Here is a 23,539-nt window from a genome sequence, read left to right on the forward strand (position 1 = left end):
TGATCTTAGCTACCACTTGGAAACTGTATTCAACTGCCTTTCTCACTGGTTTCCTTAAATGTGAAATGAGGGTATCAAATTCTGTGATTCAGGCAAGTGTCCAGAGAGTGACTGGCACATAACTGGCTCTCCGTAGAGGGTAGTTGTATTGTGTTGAGCCTTAGAAAGGGAATGCATTTTTTTTTGCCTTTTGCTCTAATTAATTTTGAAGATTAAGGTTTTTTATTATGGAAAATTTCAAACACTCACAAAAGTAGAGAGAATAGTATCAAAAAGAATCCTCAGGATCCATGATATAATTTAATTATAATACATACCTTTTCTTGAGTATTTTCTATGTACATGGTACTCTGTGGAAGACGTTTTTCATATTTCAGCCTCACAACAGCAACAGGTGGGTGCTTCTTAGTACTCTGTTTTGCAAGTGAAGGACTCAAACATGGAGAGTTTAAGCAACTTGCCTAGAGTTAGTACAAAAATGTGATGGAGTTGAGAGTCAAACCCAGGCAGTCTCCCCAGTCTTAACCACTCAACTGGGCCCAGAAAAAACAGGTTCTTAGGTGGTTTGGGACCTACTGGGTGACAATGCCTGATTATCCCTACAGAGAATGGACTTTGGAAGAGGAGGGATGGGAATATTTCTTGACTTAGTAAAAATGTACATATTTATTAAAATTTTTCTTGGCTAACTTTCATATATTTCTCCTCCTAAACAGTATATTTAGAGTATTGACAAATATATAGATTTTCCAACTAGAGAAATCCTGAAAATTGTCTCTGGTTTTTGCCTGATTGTAAGATTTCCCTAGAAGGTAGCTAAGAAAGTAGGTCAGGGTGGGTGGTGTGTCTTCTAGAGAGTCTAATATATAAAACTTTAGAATTACATTGGCTCCTGGAGGATGATTTTGTTCAAATTTGGATTTTTAGCCAAGCTATTTAATGGAATGCCATGTTTCACTATAGAACAGATTCAGTTATTCAAATGCAAATGCGTATTCACTCATTGGGTAGGTTTTTTGTTTTGTTTTGTGTTTTTAATTAGGTGGTTGTTACCAACTAGATCTAATATTCTGGAGAGAATGGAATTAAGACTGGGGCAGGATTTCTCTCTCCCTCTTTTCTTTCTGTCTTTAAAAATCAAAATCTGTTGTTTTGGCATCTCCTCCCCTTGCCCTTCTCTCCCTGCTTCTTGGGCTTGAGGTTTTTTTTGTAGCTAGATCTAAATTGCCCTCTGCCTGATTTATTTTGGCAATGCAGTTAAAATGGTTCCTTTTTCCACAGAACATGTGTTTTGATTTCTTCTTAGAAGAATAAGCTCTTGTTCTTCAAAGTTAAATAAATCGAATTGCTTTCAGCCTCCAAATGCCACTGCCTTGTCTTCATTGTTACTAGCCATTTGCTTTTCAAAAATGATACTGTCGTAAGCATTCTGTATCACACATTTTTGAACTAAGTACCCCTTTTTCCACTTATGATGATATCTTATTGAAAACATTAATTTGGAAGTTTACATATTATTTTTTACCAAATAAATTCATGTTATCAAGGATGTCCTTGTTTATTTTAAATGGTTTTCTTATTGAAACTCTTTGATTAATTTTTATTTATTTTAGTGATTAAAAGCTGGGTTTTAAACTGCTTAGGTTTAATTTTCGCTGTGGCACTTAATTTCCAGTGGCTGTGGGCATGTTATGTATCTCCTCCAAGCTCAGGTTCTTCATCTTTAAAGTGGGGTTGCTGCTGGACTTACAACATGTGCTTAGTTCTTAAATCAGTCCTTGGCACAGCATTAGTACTTACTAACCAGTCCTTTTCTTGCCATTCTGAATTGTCTTAGTTATTTATTAACCCATCTCTTGAGCCTCAATTTTAGGTACTATAAATCCCTTTTTACTTCTTATGTCTGTTACAGTATTGGACTCTCCTAGCACCTCAGAAATAGACAGTATTTGGCAAGTCCCTGAGGAATTTGCTTTCTCTACCTGGACCAGTTTCTTATTTGCTTAGACAGAACCATTCCCCTCTTACTTGGGGTAGAATAACAATTAGTAACAAGGTAACTGAAAAGTTTTGTTGACTTCAAATTCTTGTTATAAAAGTCAGAGGCAGGTCAAATAAAAACCAATGTTTCTCTGCATTTGACCTTGCATTTAACCTTGCTGCTGCCTTGCTGGTCTGTGCCTTGGGGAAAGTCTTCTCTCTGTGGAGACCTCGCTCTTCATCCTGAGTGACCCATGGCCAATGCCAAGTTGTCTCTCCTGACCTTTGGCCGCCTCCTTTTCCTCCTCTGACAACTAAGAGAGGTACACTTTCTTGGTCTTTTTTGAACGCTGCGGCAGGTAATTTCTGGGACTGCCTTTCGGGGCCTCCCCTGAAGTTGTGCTGCTTTATTTGTAGTCCCTTTGGTGGTGTTCTTCTGTTAAATCTCAGGGAAGGAGGTGATGGTGGGAAAGTTCAGGTAGCACTTTTTATTTTCTCTTCTGTAACTTATTTCTCATTCAGGGGAAAATGCATATTTTTTTTAAATGCAGAGGGATCTCAAACTTGTTGATCTTACAAGGACAATGGTGAATAAATTTATAAAAGAAAACTGCATCTAGAATAGCTATGGATAAGACTACCGGACTGAATTTCAATTGCGGAACACATTTCTAAAGGGTAACATTGACACTTGTTTGATGGCTGTGTTGTTCTTATGTGGAAGACAGATCCCATTAAGTTCATCTGAAATGTGAAAGTAGAGGGAGATTAACAGCATCCAGCGCCATTCAGCGGCTGTGCTAAGAAGAGGCAAGGAGAACTGGCCAGAGTGAGGAGAAAAGCTGAACGAGGGACAGAAACTTAAAAGCTTATGAGTTTTGGTTGTTAATATCCCCATTTTACCAATGAAGAAATAGGCTCATAGGGTTCCAAGTAATTTTCCCCAGATCCCAGGTCTAGGGAGTGGGAAGGTTTGGTTGGGAAGAAATCCACAATATCGTGCTAACAAGCTCCATGGCTGTAGACAGGGGAGGAGCTTTGCTTTCCTCAAACAAGGAAAAAAAAAATCTTGTTCAACTTAGTCCAGCAGCTCACAGATGTGACCGTTTCAACGTTATCAACTTTCACTGCGGCCTCGTTGTGTTCTCTGATGGGGAGCCCCTGATGTAAGTTGGCTACATCAGGTCTGTTCAATTTAGGTGCACTTCAATACAAAAAAAAGTTTATTGAATCCCTACCATGTGCCAGACCCTCTGTCAGGGCTTGGGGATACAGCAGTGTGTACAATGGAAGGACAAAGGCTGTGTTCTCGCAGAGCTTATATATCTCTCTATATTTTTTATAGCATACTTTGCCCCTGTGCCCTGGTCCCTTGTTTTAGAGCCAGGAGACTGAGCTGAGCTAGAAGGTTCCCCGCATTGCTCACGGTCATCCTGCTAGTTAACCGCAGGGCATAGGTTCAGGCTTCTTGATAGCTCAGTCTCTACTGTCTCCAAGGCATCGGGTGTTACAGGTGTTTGAAACTGTATCTTTTTAAAAAAATAATGGAGAAATAGGACATGCACATGATAAAATATTCAAACAGTGTAAAAACCTGCAAGTTGAAAAGTAAATCCTAAAAAAAAAGTAGTCTTCATCCCAGCCATAATCCCTTATACCTTCATAATGATTCTATGAAGATGAATGCTTAAGCAAGCATAAATATGTGCATAAATTTTTTTTTGTCCTTTCCACAGATGAGAGTATATTGATTTTTTTGCTTGTTGCTTTTTATTGAAGTTCCTGACTTAGGTTCTGTGGTGCCTGCCTGTTGAGTTTCCATACTTCCATAGATCATTCAAGGAGAATGGATTTTTACTCCCCCACATTGATTGAGCCATAAGAAGTGAAAATCCTGGTCACTTCTCAAAAGTTATATGCCCTGTTTGTCCTTTGTTAATGGGAATGGCTTCAAGATAGTTATGGACATAATCTGGGACTTTTTGATGGCCCTAAAAACATAATCCACTGTCATCAACTTTGTTGTTCTTTCTAAATTATTCTTCCACAGCCTTGCTATGTGCATAGAAAATATTGAAACATATTTGTCAGTATTCCTGGAATTTAGGTAGCATGAGGGACCAGATGTTATATATACAAATATTTTTTGTAGTTTTTTTAAAAACAAATCAATTTTATCAATACATATTAATAAAACATAAATCCATCCAAAATGTATAATTAGGGAAGCATCCGCCTACCACACGGGAGGTTGGCGGTTCAAATCCCGGGCCTCCTTGACCTTTGTGGAGCTGGCCCATGCGCAGTGCTGATGCACGCAAGGAGTGCCGTGCCGTGCAGGGGTGTCCCCTGCGTCGGGGAGCCCCACGCGCAAGGAGTGCACCCTGTAAGGAGAGCTGCCCAGCGCGAAGGAAAGTGCAGCCTGCCCAGGAATGGTGCCGCACACACGGAGAGCTGACACGACAAGATGATGCAACAAAAAGAAACACAGATTCCCGGTGCTGCTGATAAGGATAGAAGCGGTCACAGAGGAACACGCAGCAAATGGACACAGAGAGCAGACAACAGGCGGGGAGAGAGGGAGGGTGGGAGGCTTGGGGAGGGAAGGGGAGAGAAATAAATAAAAAATAAATCTTTAAAAACAAAGAAAGAAACAAAAATGTATAATCAGTGGTATTTGGTATAATCACGTCATATCAATCATTTTTAAATCATTTTTATTATTCCAACAATAATAATAATAATAAACAACGAAACAAACTAAAACTCAGAATTGCCACAAAAGCAAGCCAATTCCTACCCAGGTAGGGGAGTCTGCTGCAGGCCCTTCCCTGTTGACTGGAAGTTCACTCTCCTAACTTCAGAAAGCTTATCTCCTCTTCCCTTTGGCCCTCACAGCCCTATGACAGGACTTCCAAAAGAGGGGCTACGACATCTGCTCTATTCACTAAGGAAATTCTATAGCTTTGGAGGTTCGTGGAGACTGTGGAAGACCTTAAGACCTGAGGGGGCTCAAGGGAGGCAGAAAATGAAATGCTTTGGGAGACTTTTTTTTTTCGTCTATAATTAGAAAAAAGGTGGAATTGTTAGTATAACTAGCATTTTAAATTTTCCTTAATTTGTTACTTGAGACTTTGCTTTCTAATGTCTTTAAATATCTTAAATTAATAATAGCATCTGTTTTCTATAAATAACAGGAGGTAATTCCTGTTGTGGCTTCACAGTATAGGTTCTGGGATCATATTACTTGAGCTCAAGTCCTGGCCAGTTACTTCTTAACGGTATTATCATGGACAAGTTACTTAGCCTCTGATGCCTCAGTTTCTCCATCAGAAAGTAGAGATGATGATGATGGTGATAATAACGGTGTTGCCTGTCTTAATAGGGATTTTGTTCTTTGGCACTTAGTAAGTGTTCAGTAGGTAAATGTTAGATATGTTGTTACTGTAGGATATTAGACCAGCCCTATTTAAATACTTAATAATAAATGTATGAAAATTGTTTTGATATATTTATGTATGTTTTTTAAAATGTTAACATTTAATTAGCAGGAAAAATTGGCATTATCTTACTTAGGTTTTAAGGCTTTTCACATAGTGCCATACCGTGAAAATAATCCATTTATTCAATATAGTTTGGTGGTTAACAGTGAGATGACCTGAGTTATAATCCTAGTTCCATCACTTATTTATTCTGAGACCTGGTATAAGTTACTTACCTCTTTGTGACTGTTTCCTCCAGGTAAGGGGGGAAAATGGTAAACCTATCCCAGAAGGTATGCAAAAGGCATCGGCTCTTGCCTGACACATAGCAACAATGAATTCTTAAAATAGTGACTGCTAGTTAAATGTTAAGTACTATTTCAGTTGCTGAAGATTCAGAAAAGACTAAGTCCCTGTACTCATGGTGCTTAAATTCCAGTGGAGGAAGACAATGTTCTTGCTATTGATTCTCCTGAGGCTCAGAGAGGCCTGGGTAAGACATGACCTTTATGGTGTTAGCAGTATTGTTATATGAGACTCAGGTAGGGACTTTTTAAGGTCATTTCGTTGAATGGTGGCTTATAAGCCATTGGAGAGACGATGACTAACTTTTTAAAACATTTTTATTAGAAACTTATTCTTTTTAAGAATAAGAAGCTATTCTACCTGTAGCTTAGCATAGACAGTAAATCATAGGTGTTTTGAGACTAATAGGAAAATGCCGAATTCTATTTTTAAAACTCCCAGCCAAATTCTTGTTTTTCTGGGTACAGGATAATTTTTTTTATGTATATTGCATTTCCTTGGAATATAGTGCTGTGAATTTCACCAAGGGCTGGTCAATCACAAGGTTTTCATTACTGTCACTTGAGAAATCCACTGTTAGTTAAATATATGAACACATTTGTAAAGTGCTATGAGAATATAACCCAGTAAAGAGCAACCTTTAGACTTCCTGGTAAGATCAGATCTAATGTCAGATGACTTAAAAAGCACTTCCATTTTGCTGAAAGGAGTGCACAATTTCTTGTTGACATTATTCAATAAAAGGAAACAATATAATTTGCAGGAATATGCATTTTTCCCTATGTTAGTTAAAAAAACTATTTCCATTAATGGAAAAATATCTATACCATTTTTATTTTTCTTGACTTGACCCCTATATATAACAAGTTTCTCACTATACATATAAAGAGGTTAAGATTTTAACTATGAACTAGCCCTTTCCTCACTACACACTTCAAAAATATATATGTGTTCATTTATTCTTCTGGTTACTAGGCAGTTGCCCCCAAACTTTAGAGGTATACAACAACCATCTACTGTGCTCGTGGATTCTGGGGTCAGGATTTGAACAGGGCACAGTGGGGGACAGCCTGTCTGTTGCACAATGTCTGAGTTCTTAGCTGGGAGACTCATAACCTGGGGCTGGGGCCCTTTGTGAAGGGTGGCACACTCAGAATCCCGTCACATGTCTGGTAGTTGATGCTGGTTGTGACTTTAACTGGGACTGCTGACCTTTACATCTACACATGTCCTTTGTCCTTTCCATGTGGCCTGGGGTTCTGAAAATATTGGCTGGGTTCTAAAGATGAGCATCCCCAGAGAGTAAGAAAGCCAGGCAGAAGCGTGTCACTATCACTCATCATATCCTATTGGATGAGGCAGTCACAAAGACCTGCTCAAATTTAAAGGGAAGGGACATAGATCCCACCTCTTGATGGAGAAGTATTACTGTCACCTTGTAAGAAGAGCATGTCATTTTGGTGTGCCCATCATTGGAAATACTAGCTGCAGAGAGAGAGGGAGAGGAAGGCTATGTGTCCTACTGTTCACATGCTTTCTCTGTAGCATGGGATGGGGCAGGGGGGCGGTTAAGGAACATTATTGTATTGTACAAAATAGAGCAAAACAAGTTTTAATTGCTTCTATGATTGGGGACAAGAAGGAATAATACAAGGAGGGAAATGTAATTAAATAGAACAAGATTAGGGATTTTATGCAATTAACCAAACATACCATGCAAAGTTACACTCCTAAATGGGTGTTTGGGACCCTTACCACATGTGATTTTTAGAATGAGAGGAGATCTGGAAACATCTGAAGACAAGGGGTTGGGGTGGGGGGTGGGGGGAACCAAAAATGATGATATGTTCAAGTTTCCATAGGTGGCCCTGTGATTTTTATGTTTTAGTATCACTGTTGATGTCTCTATTTTTCACAGTTGGAAAAGGGTAGGGTAAGTCTTTAAAAATATGTATTATAAGGAATTTTTGAAATCCAAAAGGTTTAGAAGACTCTGCAAGAGGAATTTAATAATTCAGAATTTAGATTCTGGGAAGAGGATTTGGCTCAATGGATAGAGCGTCTGCCTACCATATGGGAGGTCCAGGGTTCAAACCCAGGGCCTCCTGACCCGTGTGATGAGCCGGCCCACACGCAGTGCTGATGCACGCAAGGAGTACCGTGCCACACGGGTGTCCCCCGTGTAGGGCAGCCCCACATGCAAGGAGTAGGCCCCGTAAGGAGAGCCACCCAGTGGGAAAAAAGTGCAGCCTGCCCAGGAGTGGTGCCGCACACACGGAGAGCTGATGCAGCAAGATAACACAACAAAAAGAGACACAGATTCCCAGTGCTGCTGACAATACAAGCGACACAGAAGAACACACACTGAATGGACATAGAGAGCAAACAACTCGGGGTGGGGGGGGGGAAAGAAAGAAATAAAAAATCCTTAAAAAAAGAATTTGGATTCTTGGATATTGGTTGTCCTCCTGAGCAATGATTTGCTCCCAAGTTTCTTAAACAGTGATCACTGGCCAGGGTGTGAGCATTCTGTCATCGGTAATACTCAAGTAAGAATGATGAGAGAGAGAGTTGTCTGTATTAGATGAGCTCCAAGATTTCTGCAAGCCCTTTAAAATGCTCAGATTAAATTGGACATATTTACTTATAGGCTAGTGGGTATTTGAATGGTGTATCCCTTTGTCGCAGCAATATTTTGTTTTAACAGAAAGTTTTCATTTTTAAAAAATTCTTGCTTTATAGTTTATGGGTAATATATAGTTTTTTGTAGAACAATCAGAAAATGTAGATATACAATAGAAGCCGATAAAACAATCAGATACCACTGCTATCTGGGGCAGGATTATGGTGTGTATTTTCCTGTTTTTTTCTTATGCATTATTTTGTAAATTTTACACACACAGGACCCATACTGTATATATGTTTCCTTTTTCACTGAAAAATGTGAATTTCCTTATTTTCCCACCCCATCTGTGGTCTCGCTTATCCCAAAACCTTTTTTTTGGTGTGGCGGTCGGGGGGTAGGGTGGTCACTGTTTCAACCTTCCTGAGCATTTTTATGTTGTTGACCAGCTCTCCTTGTAACTGTTTCCTACTATGGTGTGGTGTTTTCCTGGTACTTCTCCATTTGTGTAGGTTCCTTTTTTTCCTTCTGTCTTCCAGATATTATTGTCCCACGTGGTTACATTCTTGTTCTCCTTCCATGACCTTCCCTCCCCCAGCTGGTGTCCTGCTACCTTCTCTCCAGGCTCAACCAACTCCTTGAGAACTCCAGATAAACCCTTGCACCTCTTGTTCTCCAGAGCATGCCCTGCGTATTCATGCTTCGTTTTAATTCCAAAGTGCTGTTCCCCAGCGTTGCTCTTTGAAACCTGTTCATCCTTCATAGTTCCTTTGGAGAAACCTCTTCGTTCTTTGAAAGCTTTCCTTTCCCTCCATGGCATTGATTGTGGTTTCTACTCTTCTCATGTCACAGATCTCATTTTGCCTCGGAATAAAGTGGCTTGTTTAAATTTGCTCCGTATAAACTCTGAGCTGCTTGCGGGCATAGCCTGTGTCTTCTCACCTTTTGCTGTGCCTTCAGGGCCCCTTGTGCAGAGGTTGGGTTGGCCCTCCGCATTTGATTGACAGATATGTTAATAGAGCATCCATTTGGTAGCTGAATTCTAGGTCTTAAACATTTTGAAACAAATTAAAATATAATCCTGTAATTCAAAAATTTTGTAGTTCAGATTGAATTATTGTGATTTTAATTATTTCAGTGTTTGAAAAATCCCATCGTTTCTGTACCCTCGTACCATTTCTTCGATCTGTTTTAGTGATTGTAGCTGACTTTGTAGTGTTGCTGTTGAAGGGTTCACCCTTGGAAGCAATTTAATTCTTGTGGTTGTTATTAGTCGACAAACAGCAATATTAGACTTTACCTCATTGCTCAAACTCCTTTATGCGTATTAGAATACACTGGGCACCGTCTCCTTCTCTTCTAAGTTAGAAGGTCTGGGGTGTGGCCCAAGGAATTTGCCATTTTTACTGATATTTGTGCTAATTCCTAAGTAGATGGTGCGGTCATACTCAGAAATACAAGCTTAAAAAGACTGCATGGAAAATTAAAAGCCTAGATTAGCTTGAACTGTATTGTGCTTTTTAATAAACATAGAACCTTTATTAACATAGTAAGGTATTAATATTTATAAAATTTGACATACAGTTTAGAGCAAGATATAAAGGACTATAAATACCAAGTACATTGTTATCTTCCCATTAATCTATACCTGCCAACATTGCCAACCTACACAAGCAGTACCATTATAGGGACTGAGTGTCACATTCCAGTAACCATAATCTACAGTCATGTGGCCACAGCATGCTTGGTAGAACCTGGTACAAGGTAATCCTCTAGCTGAGAAGTGTGAGCCTTGAAGGGCCACAGGTTGGTGGTGAATGACCCTGTACCTGTGGTTCCCGGCTTGCCATGACCGCTGCTGTTGCCATCTTAACTCTGCTTCTATCAACAAGCCCCCCCACCCCTTTTCTTAATTCGAAAGTGTTCTAGAAAATTATCAATCTAGTTGTGTGGTTTGTAGCCTTGTATGTTTCATTGAGATCAGAATTCAATGTCAGTTTAGGTCTACTTTTAAAAAAAAGTGTGATTATATATGTATGTGTGTATAACACAAAATTTCCTATTTGACCATTTTTAAAATATACTTCAGTGGTATAGGGGTATTTTGATCTTCTGAGGGACCTGGTTGCTTTTAATGTATAGGTTTTAACTGTTCATCTGTAGGCACGAGGACTTCCCTGAGGAGAAACTCTCAGCATTTCTAGTTTCTGCATTTCCTTTCTGTTCCCAGCTCCCCCCCCCCGCCCCCCCTCCCCCCCCCACCCACCATGGGGAGTGGAGAAGTGAGGCCACCAGGAGAACTGAGGGGGGCCGCCAGGGCTCTGCGGTGGCTGGCGCGGCTGGCTGGGCAGTGTGGTGGTGACTGCCTTGCGTGTCTCTGCTTCATCATGATTAATTGTGTGGCCTGGGCAAGTTGACACATAAGCCTCAGTTTCCTCCTATGGAAGTGGAACTCGTCCTGGACTCGGAGTCATCAGGAATTGAGTTAAGGCATCTGGAAGGCTTAGGGTGGTGCCTGACACACAGACACTCAGCAAATGTCAGCTACATTTACTAACAATCAGACAGGCTTTTTCTTCCTTAACATCCTGTCCTTTGTTTCAGTATTCACCATCCACTATTTTGCTCAGACTTGCAGCTTTTTGAATCGGGTTTCTAATTTTTAAAGGGACCAGATCCTTGTTCTTAGAGAATCCATTTTTTTAACTGAAATATATCATTCATACACAAACATACATAAACAATAAATGTATAATAGTTTTGAACTTACAGAACAAACATATAACATCAAACATATATAACATCTCACCCTACCACCAATAACTTGCATTGTTTTTAAACCTTTTTAACTAATGATTAAAGAACATTGTCAAAATATTACTACTAAAGTATTTTTTCTCTAACCAATCCAATTATTATTTATATCATTTATGTATGAACATACATGAACAAGTAAGTGTATAGTAAAAGTTGTGAACTTACAAAGCAAACATGTACATCATACAGGGGTCTCATACATCAACCCTCCACCAACACCTTGCATTGTCATGAGACGTTTGATGCAAACTATGAAAGGACACTGTCAAAATCTTACTACTAATCATAGTTCTTACCTTACATTTGGTGTGTTTTTCCCCCAACCCACCCTATTATTATTTTTTAAATATATTTTTTTATGACAGAAGTTGTAAACTTATAAAACAATCATGCACATGTGCAGAATTCCCAAACAACACCCCTCCATCAACACACCACAATGTGGTGTGTCATTTGCTACACAAAATAATATCATTTGATTATTGCCATGTCCATAGCGTACTTTTGGCTCACTTTTTCCATACTGCCTCAGTATCAACACAGTACATCTTTTGCATAGATGCAAGAATATTATATTATTACTACTAACCACAGTCCATAGGTCACTCCAGCTGTATTTTCCCCATGCTTCTCCACATTCCCAACACCCTGCAGTAGTGATGTACATTTGGTGTAACTCACAAAGGACAGTCTTGCACCTGTACCATCAACCACAATTCTCACCCACCTCTTTGTTTACTGTGCTATCCAGTTCCTAGAGTATTCTCTAGCATTCTTTCAATTGGCATTTACATAACTAGACTACGATTTTCAGTCACATCCCCATTTATAAACTAGCTGTTACTGTGTGTTACCATCCACTCTATACATTTCCACAATTTTACAGTAAAGCTAATTAAAACTACATACATTCAACATGAGTAGTTCACTCAGTCCTCCTCTTATCTTTTCTAAGAATCTCCCACCTACCACCAGGTCTTGAAGATATTTTCCAATAATTTCTTCTGTAAATTTCATGGTTCTTGCTTTTATTTTTAGTTTTTTAAATCCATTTTGAGTTAATTTTTGGATAAGGTGTGAGATAGAGGTCCTCTTTCCTTCTTTCAGCTATGGATGTCCAATTCTTTCACCACCATTTGTTGAATGGATTGTTCTGCCTGAGCTGTGTGAGTTTGACAGACTAGTCAAAAATCACTTGACCATACCTGTGAGGGTCTGTTTCTGAACCATAAATTTGGTTCCATTTGTCTATTGTGTCTGTCTTTAGGCCAGTACCATGCTTTTTTTTCCACTATAGGTAGGTAATATGATTTAAAGTCTGGAGATGAGGGTTTACTTTTCCTTTTTATGATGTTTCTGGCTATTCAAGATTCCTTACCCTTCCAAATAAATTTAATGATTGTGTTTTCAATTTTTTCTTTAATGCTAGTGTAATTTTTATCAGGATTGCATTAAATCTGTATATCAATATAAGTAGAATTGACATCTTTTTTTTTTTTTTTTTTTTTAAAGATTTATTTATTTATTTAATTTCCCCCCGTCCCCTGGTTGTCTGTTCTTGGTGTCTATTCGCTGCGTCTTGTTTCTTTGTCCGCTTCTGTTGTCGTCAGCGGCACGGAAAGTGTGGGCGGCACCATTCCTGGGCAGGCTGCTCTTTCTTTTCACGCTGGGCGGCTTTCCTCACGGGCGCACTCCTTGCGCGTGGGGCTCCCCCACGCGGGGACACCCTTGCGTGGCACGGCACTCCTTGCGCGCATCGGCACTGCGCATGGCCAGCTCCACACGGGTCAAGGAGGCCCGGGGTTTGAACTGCGGACCTCCCATATGGTAGACGGACGCCCTAACCACTGGGCCAAAGTCCGTTTCCCAGAATTGACATCTTAATGATATTTAGTCTTCCAATCCATGAGCATGGAATGTTCTTCCAGTTACTTAGAGCTTTTTTGATTTGTTTTAACATTGAGTTGCAGTTTTCTGAATACAAGTGCTTTACATCATTGGTTAAGTTTATTCCTATTTGAGTTTTGTCTGTCATATTTTATTTTCACCACTCTTTTGATACTTTTAATTACTTTTGTTGATATAATCTTCATTTCTAGACTCTCTTCCAGGCCTCTCTCTCCTGTCTTTTCTTTTCAGGCTCTAGCACACTCTTTTGTATTTTCTGAAATTCTGGTCTCTTGCTTAGAAATTCTCTCAGTTTCTGTTTATCTGTGAATATTCTAATTTCACCCTCATTTTTGAAAGACAGTCATGCTGGATATAAGATTCTTGGCTGGAAGTTTTTCTCTTGTAGTAGCTTGAATATATCAGACCACTGTCTTCTTACCTCCATGGTTTCTGGTGAGAAATCAGCACTTAATCTTATTGGATATCCCTTAAGTGTTATGCATTGCTTTTCTCTTGCTACTCTCAGAATTCTCTCTTTGTCTTTGGCCTTTGACATTCTGATGAATATGTGTCTTGGAGTAGGTCTATTTGAATTTTTACAGATAGGAGTATGTTGTGCTTCTTGGACAGGGATATCTATGTCCTTTAATAGGGTTGGGAAATTTTCTACTATTATTTCTTTAAATATTTCTTCTGCCCCTTTTCCCTTCTCTTCTCCTTCTGGGACACCCATGACATGTATGTTTATACACCTTTTGCTGTCATTTAGTTCCCTGAGACCCTGTTCAATTTTTTCCATTGTTTTCTTCATCTCTTCTTTTGTATGTTCACTTTCAGAGGCCATTTCTTCAAGCTAACCAATCCTTTCTTCTGCCTCCTGAAATCTGCTGTTACATTATTCCAATGTTTTTTTAAATTTCATTGATTGCACTTTTCATTCCCATAAGGTATGCTATTTTTCTATGTATGCTTTCAAATTCTTCTTTGTGCTCATCCAATGTCTTCTTAATATCCATAATCTCTTTAACCATCTCATTGAATTTATTAAGGAGATTTGTTTGAACATCTGTGATTAGTTGTCTCAACTCCTTTATGTCATCTGGAGGCTTATCTTATTCCTTTAACTGGGCCATAGCTTCCTGTTTCTTGGTGTGGATTACAATTTTTTGTTGCTGTCTCCGCATCTGGCTTACTAGAGTATTCTGGGTGCAGTTCTTCTTTTTAGTTTAGGGCTTCCTATTGTTTCTCCCTTGCTGGTTGTGCAGTAGGAGCCAAGCATGTAGTTGGTGCTGTAAGCTGTGGAGGCTCAAGCTGCCCTCATTGCACTAGGGACCAATGATGCTTCTTCTAACTTTCTCCTTTGCCAATGGTAGGGACAAATCACAGCTTTGTGGAATAATCTGCTTGCAGGCCTAGACTGTAGTTGCCCAGAGAGACTGATGAAGCTTCACATCCCTTTCTCCCCTGCCTAGGGTAGGATGGAGCAGCAGGTATGGGCAGCAATCTATGCAGTGAGGGTCAAAAATGACCGCAGTTGCCCTGGTAGACTTCTGATTTTCAGTCAATGCCAGCCAAAGTTCCCTGCAGTCACCTGTATAGGCTGGTGCAGGGCTCCTCAGCCTCCTCCCTGCCAGAGGCAGGGCTGAAGCTTAGGCTAGGGCTGCAGGCTGAACTGCATGCAAGAAACTGGTTCCTGCAGACACTGAGAGTTTCAGTCAGCCCGGCTTCCCCTCAGGCTGGGGCGGAGTCAGAGTGGTGGCTACTGGCCTTTTTCTGACTTGGGCAGGATCTCACCCCAGCTGTTCCCAGGATTATCTCTTAGCCAGCCAAGTCTCCCAATCCTTAGCTGAAATCGGCAGCCAACTGTCTCCTCCCCAGTTTCTGGGAAATGGAGCTTCCAATTCCCATCACAGAGCAGCTCCTGGGGCGGCTTATGCCGCCAGAGCAGGATAATCACTGACCTCTGCGGCTTGGCTGGTAATTTCCTGGAGAGGCTGGCTCAGGTCCCCACAGCTTCCTCCCTGCTGGAGGTTGCACTGGGGCCTAGGCTAGACCTTCAGTATGATCTGGATGGGAAGAAGCTGGTCCCCACCAGCACTGGGATTTTCAGTTCGCCCACTTCCCCTCGTACCAGGCATGGAGTTAAGATGGCAGCTGCTGGCCTCTTTCTAACCTGTGCAGGCTCAAACTCTAGCTGTTCTCAGGATTATACTGTAGCCCACTAAATTTCCTCATCATAGCTGAAATTGGTGCCCAACCATCTCTTCCTCTCCTGTTTTGTGGAAGTGGGGCTTTTAATTCCACCGTGGAACAGTTCCCGAGGCGGCTTGTGCCTCCAGTGGAGGATGGGCACGAGCCTCCAGGGCGTGGAGCCTCTACCTACAAGTCTTCTCTGTAGACGGATATCTCCTCCTTCCACTCCTTCATGTTGCAGGATGCTCTTCTGGCCTCCTGGAGCCCCCAAACAGGTGCTTCAGCTAGCTCCAGATAGCTCTGGGTGTTTGCCAACTGCCCTGTAGCAGGAGCTGACTCTAGGAACTCCTTACCCCGCCGCCATCTTGCTGGTTCTCCCAGAGAATCCATTTTAACAAGGCACATATGTATCCTAACCAGAGGCACAGTAGCTGTGGAATCATAACACAGTAATACAATTATGCCTTCATCTTTATAATTAAAATTGTACAGTAAGCAGTCAGCATTAAAGAAAAAGGTGACCTCTTTCCAGATAAATTTTTTTCTGAGGTTTTAAATTTTTGTCCATTAGTCTTATTTTATAATTTGAGGAACATGGTCACACTTGGAATTTCTGAATTGTCTTTTCAGTGCAAGGAAGATTTGCTTAATTTCTTTCACCTTGTGCATTCACTTGTGTAAGACTCTAATGACCAAATTTTCCTCAAAGAGAAGTCAGACTTGTTAAATATGCTGGGAACCCCTGGGGATGGGAACTGAGAACCAGAATAATGGGTGGGTGGAATGCCCCCCACCCCCACCACCACGTTCCCCCCTGGCGCATTTTGGCCAGCCCACACATGGCTTCTGATTGCCGCCTGACAATACGGAAGGCATCTTTTCACAGTTTTGTTGTGCTCTGTGCTAAGGAAAAACTCCTTTAAAGTACGCATTCATTTACCAACATTGCCATGTGTATAATAGCAGAGTGGCATGAGAAGAAATTAACAATGTGGAAATGCCCTATAATGTGGTCTGGACTTTTTAGGAACCTCTTTTCACCACCAGAAAGAAGGCCGCAGTTGGAAATTTACAGCCACAGGTCTCATGGGATCTTCTTTCCCGTAGATTGTCACTCTGATAAGAGAGGTATTTAGCTGGAAATTGATAGCTATTATGCTAGTAAAGTTCTGTCTTTTAATAAGTGTTTGTGAAGAGGGAGTGACCAGAGATACAAATCAATGCCGATATCTTTATTAATAGAGTTTTTAAAAGATCGACTTTGCTTTTTCTGCTTAAATTCTGGTGTTAATAGGAAGGACCTTAAGCAGCAATTTGTATTTTTCACTTCCTCTCTCAAAGATCTTGTGCACAGGACAGATTTTACTGTTGAAAGAAGCCAACTTGATTAATTTGGCAGAGAAGTGGATGATGGTAATGGTGGAAATAGCTAACCTTTGGGAATGGCCCCATATTAGGCATTCATATATATGTCATTGTACGTAAAACGACAACCACCTTATGAGGGAATGCTACAGAGAGAACGAAGGGCCCTGCACTTCTCATTCTTACCCAGCCTCCTGCCCCATGTCCCTAAGTGGGCTGAGGCCGTACAAGGGCCTCCAAATGGGAAGCACTCCTAAGTTGGAGTGAAAAGCGTTACTGTGATGAATCATTACGTTCTAGGCTTGACATCTCTTGTCCTTGACTTTATTTTCCTCAATGCCAAAAAGTCTAAAAGGTCTAAGGAAGCAGATAATTAAAAAAAGAAACAAAAATAGTGGGGTATCTATTTTCCAGATAATGACCTAGTTTAAAGTTTAACTGAGAAAAAGTTCTCTTATCTTTTACTTCTTTAGTTTCTTTTAGGACCATTTTTATATTTCCTCACCTCTGGCCTTTCTAGCTTTTTCCCTGCTGGCATTTTTCCTATTAAATGACTCAAAGTATTCCAAGACTTGACTTTGTTCAGCCCTCCAGGACAAATCCCATGGTACAGCCGTGCTAGGTTGCGGCAGTGTAGTACAGGGAATTACTTATTTTATTTATAGTTATAGTTTTATAGTTAAAAACCCAATTTCCATTTCCTTTTCAGCTAAGAGGTTAAGAGTCCTTACTCAACCCATCTTAAAGTCTCTCTCTGTCTCTGTCTCTCTCTCTGTTTGTCACTGTTTCTCTCTCACAACTACTATGTTTAGGAATGACAGAAAAAGATAAAAAGGGTAATATTAGTTGAGTATCTTGAAGAATGAACTGTAAAATAAAGAAAAAGTATGTTCTTAAGACAGCTCTGTTGACTTTTTTTGCTGTTTCCTCATATTTGTATAATCTGGTTTCATCTCCATTTTTGTTCAACATCCATAGGCAAACACAATTTTGGCTGTTAAGAGGGTATTTGTTCCTGAACTTGGTGTAGGTTTACCTGATGGTGAGTTTCAACATACATAGGCAGCTCCAGAATTTTAGTCCTATCTGAGTGTCTCAGTCTTCAAACCAGGAAATTAAAAGCCTACATAAGGGTCAGTAAGGCGAAATACTTGTCAGAAGCCTTGTGGAAAGTATAAATCTGTTTCACAGACAGCAGGGGGGTTTCCTTTGGAATGTAAATGTAGGCACTGACAAGGGCCAGTTGTTCCAATGACTTAAAAATATAATATCGACCCCTCCAGGTACAGTGACAATCTGGGATTTTTCATTGTGTACTCACTTGTCCAATGAAATCCCAACCAGGCTGCCTTGTGCTGAGTCCCAGAGCTAGCTTTGCGTGGTGAAACATGGTGAAGCTTAGGAGAGAGACCTTGCCTTGAAGCTTCCAAGGTTCCTTGGGATTGAGACTGTTCAGCCTATTGGCGTTACTTGTCAGAAGTGCTTGAGGAGGCAAAGAACATATTCCCCAGAAGTGATAGGTGAAGCACGGGGAGGTTGCCTGCCTCTCACCGCAGAGATGTGCTGTCAAAACAGACTGATAGCGGTCTACTGTTGTTCCTGGGTTCTTTTTTTTTTTTCAATTTACAAAACTTTAATAATACAGTCCTTTTGAAATTGTGGTACTTACATTCCTTCAGACTGAATTGTTTTTTATAAAGGAGAAAAGTATAATGGGGGAAAGGATGAGGTGGGGTGGGGTGAGGATATAAGTTGTAATTTGTCCATGTTTTAAAATATTAAGGCAAATTAAACTGATATTATGTTTACCTTTTTTGTTTTCTCTTGCAGGAGTGATTTTTTTTTCTTTGAAGAGTTCTAAGAGACTGAAAACTTACAAGATGTGAAGCTGCTTAGGGAATATTTTTGTATTTTTTATACATTTTCTATCATGAAATCTGCAGGCACATGGATAAAACCTAAAAGGGAATACTGTTGCTATGCTGGATGCAGAATTCAGTTGGCTTTGAAAGAAGTTTGAAAGTTGAAAAGTCTGATGAAAAACTTACTACATTTCCAGGGAAGGAAAGAGCTCATTTTTAAAATCTTTCCAACATCCTCAACCACCACCCCTCTCAACCCCAAGCCTCCACTGTGGTGTACACACTGTAGTTCTTCCAGTAGGAGCACTGTGTGCAGTGGAACTGTTCATGTACAGTCTGAGCATCTGCTCGGTGTTGTGTGTGTGTGTTTCTGTTCCCCTAACCCTTACCTCCCATTTTGATTCTGGTTGTAAGAAGAAATTCTTACAGTTACTTGTTAAAGGAGGGGAAGGCTGAATCTTTGGTAGAGGAAGGCCTTTGGATGTAGGTTATCTGGTCTGGCTGGTCTAGAAATTGATCCCCCAAGAGATCATGGAGTCAGATGGGACCACATTTCTCATGCCACCCCTAGGTCACTTCTAAAATCTTGAGAGTTGTGTGTGTGTGTGTGTAACTTAAGCTAAGCAATTCCTATTATCCCTTTGAATAAAGGGGAGATGATTTAAAGCAACTCAAACAAAAATATTATTGTTTTGACAACCTGAGGCCAAAACTAAACCAAACAACCCACTTCTGTGCAAGATGGGCCTGCGCCTACCGCTGGCATGTTTTTCTTGGGGCACTTCCTGTTTTCCATCTCCTAACCAACATTTGTTATTTAAAAGACTCTTGGTTACTTTTCCCTTGGGGCCTGGCAACCCCCACTTTTTTTTTTTTTAAGTTTTATAGTTTATGATGCACCTGAAAGAACCCAGAGGCAAAGGTAATAGTACATTTTGGTACATCTGGGAGGAGGGGTGAGGGTTCCACTGCCAGCTTCCTTGTTATAGGGATCCTATCCCAGACCCCTCCAGGTACAATGAAGACCTGAGATTGAGGGGTTTTTCCCTGTGTTCTCACTTGCCTGGTGAAATTCTGACCCACCTGCCTGTGCTCCATTAGAGTCCCAGAGTTAACTTCCTTTGGGGCATCTTAGGAGAGGCACCTTGCCTTGAAGCATCTGAGGCTCTTTGAGATTGAGCATATTCCTGTCTCCCGGTCAGTGTTGTTGGTGTGGTGTCTTGGATACCTATTTATTTCAAAGAGAAAAAGCCTTCTTTCTTCTCATTGAACTCCCAAAAGATGGTTTCCATAAACACATATTTTAAAAGTATTTCCTGTAAATATACTCATTCCGTTCTGTTTCTGGCATCAAGCTAAAAATTTCTAATCTTTTAAATGAATGGTAGATTCAGTTTAATTATTGTGCATTTTTTTCTGACAACTAATAAAAGGTGCACTGTGTATATACATGTGTGCCATGAAATAGAAAAAGTCAGTATAGAAATAAACATTGCAGAGGTCCAGAAAGTTGCATTATAGGAATTTGTGTGTGTATGTATTTGTGTAAATAATGTGTACAGTGTAGACCAGTTGTTAAAAATAAAGTCATCATTTTTTGTGTTAAAAATATGCCCTCAAAATGAGGTTTGTAAGATATTCTGAAGCATTAATTAGTTAATTTTATTCATGTCAAAGCACTTTTAAAAGCAGTAGTTCAACAGACAAAAGAATACTCAGAAATATTTAAAATTGTATGTATACAAAGAGCACATTTAAAATATTTTCTAATATTCGTGCAACTTTTGTCTGGTTGACTTCCAAATATGCCAAAAATTAAGCTTTTAATATTTTCAACATGTAAGCTTTTATACTGGTTTATATTATCTAATGAGAATTTGTAAGTGTTCCCAGAGCAACTGATGTTTACAGGTCTTGTGCTTTCCCTCATTCTTTAGGATTGGGGATCCACAACAAACTTAACCATGCAAAACACTAACGATGGACAGCTGCTTGTTGTAATAAATGAGTTGGGTGCCACCTTGATGTGAAAAAAAAAATGTAAAGGGAATTTCACCATTTTGAGTGTCAAATGTATTTTTAACTGTCTGGTTTGTACTTTTAAGACTTTTGTACTACCAAAGCAGAGTTAAAAATAAAAATGTTAAGAACAATGTGTTGTCTTTTAATTATTCAATTGTTATTGCATTAGACATGGAAAACAGCTTGTGGTAGTATAATTTATCAAGCTTAATTTTACAGGGCCTAATTTCCTATGTCTTGAATTATTTGTGGTCTTCTGATCTGTGATTGTTCTTCAGTCTTTCCATGTATTTCATGATCTTGACATTTTTGAGGAGTACTGGTCAGTTGTTTTGTAGACCACACCGTGACTTAGGTTTGCCAGATGTTTCTCATGACTAGAGTGAGCTTTTCATATGGTAGGGGCACCACAGGGGCACTGTGTCCTTTCCACTGCATGATATCAGGAGGACATGATGCCAGTATTTATTACCCCTGATGTTAACCTTATTCATTTGGTCAAAGTTGTATCTGACAGACTTCATGTTTGTAAAGTTACTATTTTTCTCTTTGTAATTAATAGATGTTTAGGGAGAGATACTTTGAGATTAGGCAAAAATCCTATTTCCACTTAAACTTTCACCATTAATTTTACCATCCATTGATGGATATTGCCTGCAGCAGTTATCATTGTGGTGTTCCAGTAGTGATTTTGTTTTTCTCATTTCTTCTTCATTTTAATTGCAATTCTTGGAAGAGTTGCCCCCTAACCCCCAATTTGTTGATTCACACCTGTGTGGAATCGTGGATATTTGCTCTTTGGGTTCTAATCCAATGCTGCTGTTATTCATTTGTTCCTCATATTCTAAACCTTGGTCATTGGGAGCTCTTTGAGGTTGGCTCCTGTGTCCTTTTGGCATGGTTCCTTTTTTAAAGCCCTTTCCTTCTTTCACCAGGTTCATATTGTATTTTCCTAGCCTGTTCCTGGAATCAATCACTAATTGAAGGAGCTCCCCCCCTTTATTGCAGAATGGTATTTAGAAATAAGTCAAGTGTATTTGTTGCTACTGGAGTGTCACTGCTTGTAGGACCTCAGTGGGTAGATCTAGGAAGTGTGTGGTCATGCATGCATATGCACGCTTTATACTTATTTCTGTATTCATCTGTCTACAAAGCAAAAGCATGAGTCTACTGAGACCACTGCTTTTAGTTCAGCACCACAGGGTTCACTTTTAACTTTCTCCTCTTCCTTATTTGTACCTTCTTTCTCCTATAGTGAGGAAACGTGACTCTTACCATCTCCGTATTTTTACCTACTTGTCAACCCCTGGTGAAACTAATACACCAGGGGTTGAACAAGTAGGTAAAAGAAAGTACTAAAGAAAGTACTTACAGACTTGGTGCCTTCAAACTACAGAAATGTATTCTCTCATGGATCTGGAGGCCAGAAGTCTGAAGTCAGGTGGTTGGCGGCGTTGGCGCCTGGAGCTGGAGGAGGCTCCGCCCATGTCTCTCCTGGCTCCCCCGGGGTGCCCACAAGCCTGGGAGTTCCCGGGCCTGGGAACCATCGCGCCATCGTGGCCTGGTCTTCACTGGCTTTCCTCTCTGGTCCGTGTGTCCTCTCCTGTCTTGTAAGGGCACTCATCGTTGGCCTCAGGGTCCACCTTAATCCAGGATGATCTCATCTCAAGATCCTTAACGACATCTGCAAAGATCCTTATTCCAAATAAGGTCACGTTCTGAGGTTCGGGGCGAGCGTACCTTTCAGGGGGGCACCATTCACCCCACTACCCACATATAAAGTTGTTTCAGACTTTACTCCTGTGAGGATCAAATTTACCGAGCACAGTGTTTGTGTACAATTCCTGGGGCTTTTGTCTTACAGTATCCAGTCAAAACCCTGTTTGCTGAAGACACTTAGGCCAGCTCCTCTCTCTCTCACCCGCTTCAGCGTGGCTGTGACTCAGTTGTAACAGTCACTGGTCACCATTGTGTTCCGTCTTTTCCCTTAGAGTGTTGTTAATTAAGAAAACTTACAGCAAATACTACTTTTTGTGATACCTCACTGGACTTTTTAAAATAAAATTTTCTTGAAGTATATCATACATAAACAGTAAGTATATGGTAAAAACTATGAACTCACAAACATGCATATCATCATACAGGGCTCTCATATATTACCCCTTCACCACCACCTTGCATTGTTGTGAAACATTTGTTACAAACTATGAACTATAGCCCATATCTTATAGTTGGTGTATTTTCCCTACAACCTCCGATCTCCCTGGATTTTTATTTTGCATTTTGGTGCCCCCCGCCTTTGAAAACAAAATGACCAATAATAGTTTATGCTGAGGAAGTGAAAAAGCTGATTTTACACAGTTTAGGCTTATGAAAACCGAGAAAGCCAGAATGGGTGCCCCAGGGAGGATGTTGGAAATTCACCACACCCCGCGTTTTATAGCTGAAGGGTCACTTGGAGTGACTGGTTTTAGTTTTAATTGATCAGCCTTCTTGATGTCCACTCTACCACAAGTATAGTGCAGAGTGGGTGGCACTAAGTTACTGTGTTGCTTTCATGGCTTTCTCAGCTCATTAGGGATGTGGGAACAGCTGGAAGTGGTGCTGAGCTGAACAGGCAAAATGCTCACCTTTGCAGTGTTAGCCTGAGCACTTAGCTCCGCTCCCACCGACAGGTCCTGGCGGAATTTGCCAGTGGAATTACCCCTGGCTCCAGCACTTTCTTTTCAAATCTCTCTTGATACTTAGGCTTTATATTAGGGCTCTCCAGGGAAAACAGAATCAACAAGAGATATCTGTCAATTGTATGCGATTTTATAAGTGTTTCTTACTCGATGGTGGGGATTCACAAGTCCAGGTTCTGCAGGCAGGCTGCCACCAGGGGCTCCAATGAAAGTCCAATGATGGTTCTTCACCAGTTTTGGGAGATGTTGGCTGTCCAAAGACGCTGGGAAATTATCAGTGCTGGATCCACTTCCCCTTTTAAGACATTCAACTGA

At 40.4% G+C, this 23,539-nt stretch overlaps 1 protein-coding gene across 1 annotated transcript in view; it reads left to right on the forward strand.

The window, feature by feature from the left end:
- RELL1 (RELT like 1) overlaps positions 1–20,671 on the forward strand; it is a 68,016-nt gene extending 47,345 nt beyond the window's left edge. Inside the window, exon 7 of the mRNA XM_004472773.4 lies at positions 18,487–20,671. The gene's annotated coding sequence lies outside the window, so the exon portion shown is untranslated. The remainder of the gene's footprint in view (positions 1–18,486) is intronic.
- Positions 20,672–23,539: the final 2,868 nt, after the last annotated feature.

The sequence above is a fragment of the Dasypus novemcinctus genome, chromosome 1 (genome assembly GCF_030445035.2).
Source record: "Dasypus novemcinctus isolate mDasNov1 chromosome 1, mDasNov1.1.hap2, whole genome shotgun sequence".
Taxonomy (NCBI): Eukaryota; Metazoa; Chordata; class Mammalia; order Cingulata; family Dasypodidae; genus Dasypus; species Dasypus novemcinctus.